Source organism: Gavia stellata, chromosome 8 (assembly GCF_030936135.1).
Source record: "Gavia stellata isolate bGavSte3 chromosome 8, bGavSte3.hap2, whole genome shotgun sequence".
Taxonomy (NCBI): Eukaryota; Metazoa; Chordata; class Aves; order Gaviiformes; family Gaviidae; genus Gavia; species Gavia stellata.
The window spans coordinates 32664141-32673294 of NC_082601.1; positions in this window are offsets into that span (position 1 = coordinate 32664141).

Sequence of the window (9154 nt, forward strand, 5' to 3'; positions counted from 1 at the left end):
ACCTAGATGCCTGGGCTGTTTTGAGGGGGTGTGTGCCTGTCATGTTTGGATGTTAGTTTTCTTGAATTGCAGATGGCATCCAGCAAAACTTACCCTCCCGTGTGCACTTGAGGTATGGTATTTTATCCCTGCATGACAAGTGCCTCATGACCTCTTCCTGCTCATCTCTTAAATGAAGATATGGTTGTCATGACTACGTTTAGTAGAGAAATAAATGTTCCTCCCAGCTTGGGTGCTTGTGTAACGGCTTGGTTCGGGCAGGGTGGTATTTTTATCTGGATCTGTGCTCGAGGGTGGGCAGATGATTTCTGTGACCTGGGAATAAAAGTGCCCAAGCTGGAGCTAGCCAGTCGCTGAACGCGGTGGCTGCTCGTGCTGCGGCTCTCCTGGGCACGGTTTTGAGCCAGTATCCCTCCATCGACAGCACTGGAGAGGTGCTGTCGGTTACACGCCGCTCTCGGGGACAAATCCCTGAAAGCCAGCAAAGACGACTTTTAAGGGTTGTTTTTAGAGGTCTGGGTGTAGCTGATTCTGCTTGTTCGTTGCTGGAGAGCCAGAGACTCTGGGATGTGGTGCTGATGGGAAGGGTTTCCCGGTGCTGGCCCAGTGCTCTGCGGTGTGTTCACCTGGAGGAGCCAGGCCAAGCACCTTCTCCTTTCCCTAAAGCTGTCCCCCTGATCAGCAGATCTCTGACTGCTTGAGAAATGAACAGCTTACTCTTTAGGGGCTATCGTTTCAGGCTGTCTGCAGGGTTTGGCAATATTTGTACAAAATAATTAATGCTTCAGCATATTATTTTTTAGGCTTCTTTTTAATCTCTGTTGTCTAGAATTTTTTTCTCTTTCAATGGTACTAATACAGGTTCTAGTGTCATCAGATGCCTACAGGAGCCAGATATTGTAGGTATAAGCCTATTAGGCAAATGTTTCAAAGTATATTCTGATAATGTTGACCATTTCTTTTGTTTTTTATTCCTGCTTTTCTCCTTGAATGCTCTGCTTCACGTATTGCTGCCTGTGTATGTTGCAGAACACACAGGTGAGCTAAACTTGCTGGCAGAACACCTCTCTGTATTTTAACCATTTAGTTTCAACACTTATTAGCTGAAAAACATTGCATTTTCAGCTGTTTCTGTTTTTAAATGAACATTTTTTTTTCCAGAAGTGAATACCTGACATTTGTCACTTTTTTGTTAGCTGGAGAGCTTGGGCTGGGAAGTTCCCACAGCGGCTGTCTGTGGCTTCAGCTTTGTTTTAATTGCTGCACTAGAAACATGTAGCAGCATGCTGTTGGAGCTCTTCAGCCTGGTGATGGGTGGGAATCAAAGCATTACAAAATTACATTTAAAGGGGGGAAATTATTTTGCAGTTTTATCCAAGGGTTTGAGGTCATTGTTGAAGTTTGCAAGAGGTTGGTCAACAAATTACAGCATTTAGTTGTGGCTAGGTAATTGTGACATTCTGAAAAAGTAAGTGCTTTTCGATGACAGACATTTGCATGTGTTTTCCTTTTGGGGGAAGAAAAAGTCTTTCCTGGCTGCAGATGTACAACCAAAAATGGAGGCTGTTTAATACGTTTTTACCATGCAGTGCTGAACCTCCTAGCCTAACGTAGGCTTGTCTGGTTGATGTTTGTACTTCGTGTTACGAGCTGGTTTTATGTGTGGATGTGCATTTTTGTGCTGGAATTGTTTGTAATGGCTTGCTTTCTTATTTTAAAAATAAGAGTACTTGGGGAGAATGCCCTTGCAAAGCCCCTGCTTCCTCCTCGCAGCTGCGTGCTACCGCATCTTTATGAGGAAGTAAGCAAAACCATAATGGTTGACTTCTGCACATGGTCTTAACAGATGTACCTGATGGCATCTGTTTACTGAGCTAAGGCTTCAGCTTTTTTTGCATAAAGGAATTGGTTTCTCATGAAAATCCTGTGTACTGTTGGATTACGTATGTGTAGGATTGCTCCAAAGGCCACATGTTGATATCCTTAATGACACAGAAAGTCTGCAAATAATCGCTAGTGACGAATAATTTGCTGTTTAAGCATTACCATTTCTATTCCGGAATATTTCGTGATCTCATTATATGACTTTTTTTTTTTCCCCCATTTTGCAGCCTTTGTAACTTTGCAGACTTGTTGTTTGATCAAATGTCTTTTGTCCATGCAAAAGCTTTTAGCAAAATAGGTGTTTGGTACCTACTGAGTTCCATACCTCTAACTGATGTCCCTGTAAATGAAGTATTACCAGCAGTAGAGAGCATGTAACTTGAAGAAATTTAATAGTAAAAATGTAAAAATCAAGTATTGCTATCCGCAGTGTATAAACTGAAGAGAAGACAGCAGTCAACTGCACTGTTAGATGCACAACGTTTCACATTCTAAATATGATCAAATAATTTCCGGGAAAGGAAACTAGTGTGAACATTAATAAGCTTTTATATGCATTTTGTCATTAATAATGTAGGCAGTACCATTCAGATGGAGAACATAACCCATTTTATCGTAGCGTCATTTTAACATGATAGGCTCGTTGCCTTTCCAAGGTGAAAGGGCCACAGATTGCCTTCTGAAATCTCATCCTCGGATGAAGTTTTGCCTTTGGCTCCATTGAATCTAGACCAGCTTTGCAGGAATATGGGGAAGCTGCTTTCTATTTATAGTAACACGCTGGTAACAGCACCTGCCCTTTTGTGTTTCTATGTGTAAAGTTCATTTTTTCCATACTTACAACAGACAAAGGTGGACAACGTGTCTATTTCACTAGTGTTTTCATTCTCGCCTTCCTAGGTGGTTTTTTTAATAAAGGTTATTTCTTTCGTCTGCTGTGCAATAAGGCAGTACAGCAAAGCCATGTCTGTGCTGTTGGGTCTTGCAGGCAGTAGCAGGCTGGGTCTGCCGGCCACCGAGTTGGGCTCGTGTCGCTGCCTGAGCCCTGAGCCAGCCCTCTTGCTGCGCGAGCTGGTGCCAGCAGGGAGCCTGGGATTTCGAAGCTAGAAGTCTGCAATATTATCTGGTAAAACACTGATTTGCTCAGAGTGGTCTTTAGTTGTTTAACATGCCAAGGGTAAAAAATGAGAGAACAAAGGCCTGAAATACCCCGTATTGTCTTTGTGCTTCCAGCTGCTTTAATGTGCTTGCCAATGCGACATGCAGCATTTATCTCCAATTTAAAATCAAGAGAGGGACTTATTTAGTCATTGACTCCAGGAACCTTTCCAAAGTGCTCTACCAACCAAGTAAACGTGGTGTGCCAGATCCTGCAACCATTGCCTCTGTTTGAGAGGAGTGCACTTAGGTGAGTGATCCTGCTGCATCCCGCTTGGTGTGAATCAAGCCTAGTATGAGGAAATGTCTTTCTTTTCATGTAAACAAGCCCTGATCCTTTAGGTATGTGCATAATCCTGCTCCTCTTGTTAGGAGGTGTGGCCCTGCTTCTGGTGGGGTTTTCTGCAAGATGGAGCCTGTGGCTCGGATACCCTTGGCTGGAGGCAAAACTGAGATTTTTTTAAGAAGCTGCAGAAGTGGCTTTAGAGGTGGGAGAGAGGGAGGAGGAGTGGGAAGAGCTGCCCTGCATAGCCAAGGTGGAGATGGCGAGAGATGCTAAGAGGAGGCAGAGGAGGAGGCAGGCAACGAGTAGCCAGAGGTGCAGTGTTGCTGCCTGATGGCACTGTCAAGAGAAGGTGGTCGTTACCCTGGTTTGCAGTGGGAGAACTGGGGTGCAGAGAAACACTGTGACCAAGGTCAGGCTGAGAAGGGAGCAGGTGACAGAGAGCCAAATCCTGATTTACCTCTTTCAGTGGCTGATTCACAGCAGTGCCCTTCCTCCCTGCAAGTTGTTTTAACACTGTTTACAGTGTAGGCTGATGCCAGTCTTACCATGTTGCAAGATGAGAAATGAACGATGGCATGCAGTTTCATAGCACAGTGTTAAATTCAATGAACATATAGTTTGTGTAGATATTTGTTTTATAAAGTGTAAAATCAGCACTGGTGCTGCTTAAGAGAAAGTGTTCTGTTTGGAAATGGTTTCTAGGTCACCTGGTAGGTAAAGGTTTATTCTGGCTGATGGCAGTGGGTGGCTGTCTTTGGTCATTAATCCTGTGTCATAGGCTTAGCGTTGTATTCTGGCAGTGCAAATGGTAAAAGTGAGATCAGCCTGCTGTGTATCAATGCCACTTGTTTAGAATAAATGTCCTAATAATCCAGGACTCTGTGACTCTCATCCACAGACCACACACATGAAGCTGGGTGGGTTCAGAGAAATGGAGGTAGCCTCTCAAATATGAAAACTTACTGTCAATAATCAGATGGTGCCCTTTGGGTATGTTCACACAAAGTCCGTTTCATGTCAGGCTGAAACTGAGCAGTCTTCTCACTAAGTTTTGTTTATTACATGTAAATATTTTTAGACATATAATCCAGTTTGTAATTAGAAGAGGGTACTCCTTTTAGAAGCATTTTCATGAAGACTGGTACGTCACCCCTGCTACCTAGAGGAGTGTTGTTTCTTCTCTGCAAACGGGAGCAAATGGAGCTGAACAGATTTGTCCTCCTCCACAGGAGGGGTAAGACTAACTCACACAGCTGTGTGGCCTATATCTCCAGGTAGCTCAGAGAGTGAACTACCGTGGCCAGACTGTTGGTGGGGAGATCACACAGCCCAGGAGCACCGGCATGACCCGGCTTTGCAGGTGCGGTTACCCGGGGTAGCTGGTTACAGCAAGCCTCACTGTTAGCCTCTTCCTATGGGCATAGGTACAGCTTTCACATTAATCAGGGATCACATTTAAGATCTCCTGGTTCCTCTTCCTGGGTAGAGTTTGCATCTCTTTAATGGTTTTTTATGACTGCTTCATGCCCTCCAAGGCAGGTATGTGATTTACCAGAGAGCTGCCTGAAAAAGGAGACACAAATGACGGCAAACCACAGAGCAGGCATGTGATATTCAGCACTTCTTGTTCCCGCAGGGCTGGCTGAAGACAACTCCAGACAACTGTCTGAAAACCCTTGTATGACTCCTTATAGATGACTCTGTGCAGACACATGGTCTCCAGCACTTCAAAAGAGGTCTTTAAAGACCTTCACACTTTCAGACAGTTGTCTGGAGAATTCTTCAGTTCACGCTGTTGTAGGGACAAAAATTAAAAGGAAGTGGACAGGCAGGTGTAATTCAGTGCCTTAAGCTTTGCTGCTTTATGTTCTGCCTCCAAAAAGCTCTAGCACGGAGCAGGCTTTCGCCTAGTGTTGTTTACAGCTGCTTGTCCAGTACTCAGCAAAGGGAAGGCTCTGACCCATAGAAGTAACAAAATCTCTTCATGCAATATCTGGCCCTGTGAGATTATTGAACTGTTCAGGGTCTGCTGGATTGAATTACACTGCTGCTTGCTGGGATATTGGAAGCATCAAAAATAAGTGCTGTGTAAATAACCGTGCTACATCTATGTGGATGCAATCCCAGGAGTAACGTTGCATTTGAGAAAGAGTGATTGTTTCATTCCTGACACTGCTTCTGTTGGTGTATTTTGTTTGCTTTCAAGCAGCGGGCTTAGAGAGAAAACAGTCCAGATTTTTGCCTATTTTTAACAAAGTGTTCAGCTAATATGTTAATTGAACCTTGAACACAAGCAGTAATAACTTGAAGCCACGGTAGATGTTTCACCAATAAGGTAATTCTCTCTACAGAGGTATAAACAGTTGTCTTGGCCAGAGGAGAGCTTGGTTACTTGTGCCTTACCGCACACGTTCATGCGCATTGTGTTCCCTGTAGAGCTGTGCTGATCCCTGGCGTTTTCGTAGCATGACAAGTGGAATCAACACAAAAGCCATCTTTCTGCCGAGGTCTGCCTTAAATGAGTTTAAAAGCCAGTCAGACCTAGTTTATGCTGCCCGTGCCCCTTTTTTTGGAAGCAAATGTGGTTGAAGAAAAGGTTTGCATTACCGACAAGCCCTTGGAGGGTAGTTTAAAACCGCCTGCAGAAATATAACCAGAAGGGGCTTTATTTGGTTGGGGGCGTGTGTGAGGCTGCAGGAGCAAGTGTCTGTTCCCCAGCAGACTCCTGGGACCAATGCTCTCCTGACCTGCGTGGCAGAGCCAGGCTTGGGACGCTGTCTCTGGTTTCTTGCTCTACCGCCAGGCAGGCGGGTGCGCTGACTTGCCTTGAGGTGGGGGGGACCACCACAGGTTGGTTAAAGCTGCTGTAGGTTTATTGGCAGTGACTGCCCAGGTCCTTGCTGCTGGGAAGGGGGCAAAGCATTTGCTTCTCCATCCTTAGGATTAATGATCCAACCTGTGGGCTTCTTTCTTTCACGGTGGGGATCTGCTTTGTTATGCTGTGAGCCCTTTCCCTAAACAGAGGCTAACCCTGGGTTTAAAAGATCCCAGAAGGGACAAAGGAGTTTAAGTGTCTTTTTGATCTTTGTTGCTACCCTGAGGCGAAGTTAGATCATTTGCTGTGAGCTGATCTCAGTTGTGCTTGGGAAATTTACTGAAACAGCTTCTCCAAAATAATGATTCTGAAGAGATATTTTGGTGTGGGCACTCATATTCTTGCATAAGAATGTCTTTTGCTAGTCTGTATTAATGCACCATGGAAGTAGAATAACTGCTGACTAATTATTTGAGAATAGCTCTTTTGGTAAGTGCCCGAGCGCAGAAAAGCCCCACTACAAAGAACAAAGACACCCTCCATCCTACTCCGATTCAAAAGAGGAGGTTCTTCCCAAGGTATTAAAATAGTTTGGTTCATTCATGGCTGTTTAGAAAAGAGCATACCAGTGGTAAGTTTTATGGTGCATGACTTAAAATATTTCATATTAATTAACAAACAAGTACCAATTAATTTTACATTATGATGCTTAAGGAGTAGACTGCAAGGAATGGTATTTAGCTGTGGCTGTTTGGCAATTATGACCTTGTATATAATAACAGACTCAATAAATTCTTGATGTGAGAGAGCACCATTAATCAACACAGAGTTAATTAACTGTGCTGCTTACACAGGAAGCGCCGCGCAGAACTGTCTGGATCTCTGTAGTGCTACAGGCCGAAAATGTTTGGTTTGTCTGATACCTGGCTCGTTCCCACAGAATTTGCCTGCAAAACTGATGCTGAAGAGGGAGCAGTTTCCTCTAGGTGAGTGGGCTCTGCACACTGGTCCCACAGGTTGTTTCCTTCTGTGGCACTGACGCTGTGGCAGACTTTAGCTGTGTCACTGTGTCACTTAGGCTTTCTGTCACCTTCACGGAGAAGGTGGAAGCAAGCCCTTGGAGGAGTGCTGGAGTTCTGGAAATACAAAGGACTCTTGCAACAATGATTTTGGTCAGGTTAATCCTCTAGGACTGCCCAGGAAATTAGGAATCAATGTGATAATTAAGAGTTCTACTCATCAGCTCTCATTTAGACTTTATACACGATTTTCTTTCTTGTGTTTTTTTTTTAATAGTTTGAAAGGTAGCCCAAAAAGGGGAAAATCAACAAGATTCAGCACACCTTCAGGGAGAAAAGCATACAATCTCTGTACCACTCACTCCTCCACACTCCAAATAGATCTTGTAATTTTCCTGAATATGTGATGCTTGGAAGTATGAAATTGGCTTGGCCTTTTGGAGTGACACTGACCATCCTTTCGTTGGTTTGTTTTATTGTTGGCTCAGTGTGCATATTACTGTGAAGGACAGATTTCTAACCTGAGATTGTACATTTTTAATCATCTGGCTTACCTGCTTTTTGATGTCCTTTGAACTACTTTCATATCTGCGGTCACTGTAGACTGTGTCACGGAAGAATTCAAAGGTCTGAGCCGTGGGAGTGCTTTAAGCTTTGCAACAACAATGCCCAGTAACAGCCAGTTTGGAGAGTTTGAGTGGCTCCAATATGAGAGAAATGAGAGAGCACAACTGGGTCTTGTTTTCTTACTGCTGGTATGTACAGCCTCCCGAGTAAGAAGACTTCATATGCCTTGTTTTTATTCTTGAGGTTAATTGAACTTATAGGTAGAAGTTCAACGCTCTTTTTTTTTTAAGTAATGTGGTTAAGTGTAATCCTTCCTCTTCTTCCCTCTTTCTGCAACCTGGGCTATTAGTCTTAATTACAGAGTCCCATTTAGTAAATCACTAACTAATACAAGAGTAGCTTCGTACACTGCCACAAGATGTGGTGACCAAATAGGGCCAGAAATAGATGAGCAAAAAATGTGTAGTCTGAGTCTTACTCTTCCTTCTGCCTTGCTGTGGCTGAAAATGTACTGCCTATTAATGCCTGCTTTTATTGGTATAACATTTTCAGGGCTAGGAGACTTCAAAGATTTTAACTGCTCTTTACATTTTTATGTAATGATTTCTTGCTTTGAGTAGCGAAGGAAGTGTTTTACTTGCCTCCTCCATCTACCGAGACAAACCGTTTCCCCATATTCACCCTCATTTACAAAGTGTGATGGAATGCTCTTAACAGTTTATAACAATGAACTAATTATAGGGGCCTGGGAGTGGGGAAGGGAGGGAGAGAGGAAGAGGCTTTCACTTTAGATCTCAAGGCAGAGGAAAGTGATGATTCAGGTAATGCCTCTTTTGCAAATGAGATTTTTCTGCCGCAGCCACACAGCTTCTGTATTTGATACAAAGGGAGGCAATAATTCTTAAATTATGGAAATACAGCTGTTCTTTTTTTCTTTTTTTCTCCCCAATCCGGGAAATAGCAGTAAACTGACACCTCTTCTTATTAACCCCAAAGTGTAGCTAATGGTTATGGCCTGGCATTCCTACTTTTCTGCTCTCCCATCCAGCTACCTCTTTAAGTGGCTGGCATGACTCTTACCGACTCTGGTGGTTCATCCTGTACTTCAGCTGCCGTCCAGACAGCGCATTCAGAAATGCTGCTTCAATTAGGTGCGTAACACTTTCTCAGATTCAGACTTGTGCCTAGTTTGTCACAAGCCGCAGGGGCTTAAATCCAATGAATGGGCAATACTGTATTAAACTAATATTAATGACAACTATTCTGTTTTAATACTACGGCCAATGGTCCAACATAAGTATGTTTAAACGTATGCGCTATATAGTGCATGTATAGACCCTTAACATAGATTTTTTTATTTCTGAGTTTCCTCAGTCATGGTTTTCTTTAGAGCCATGTTTATTATTCCTTGTTTTGAGGAGACCT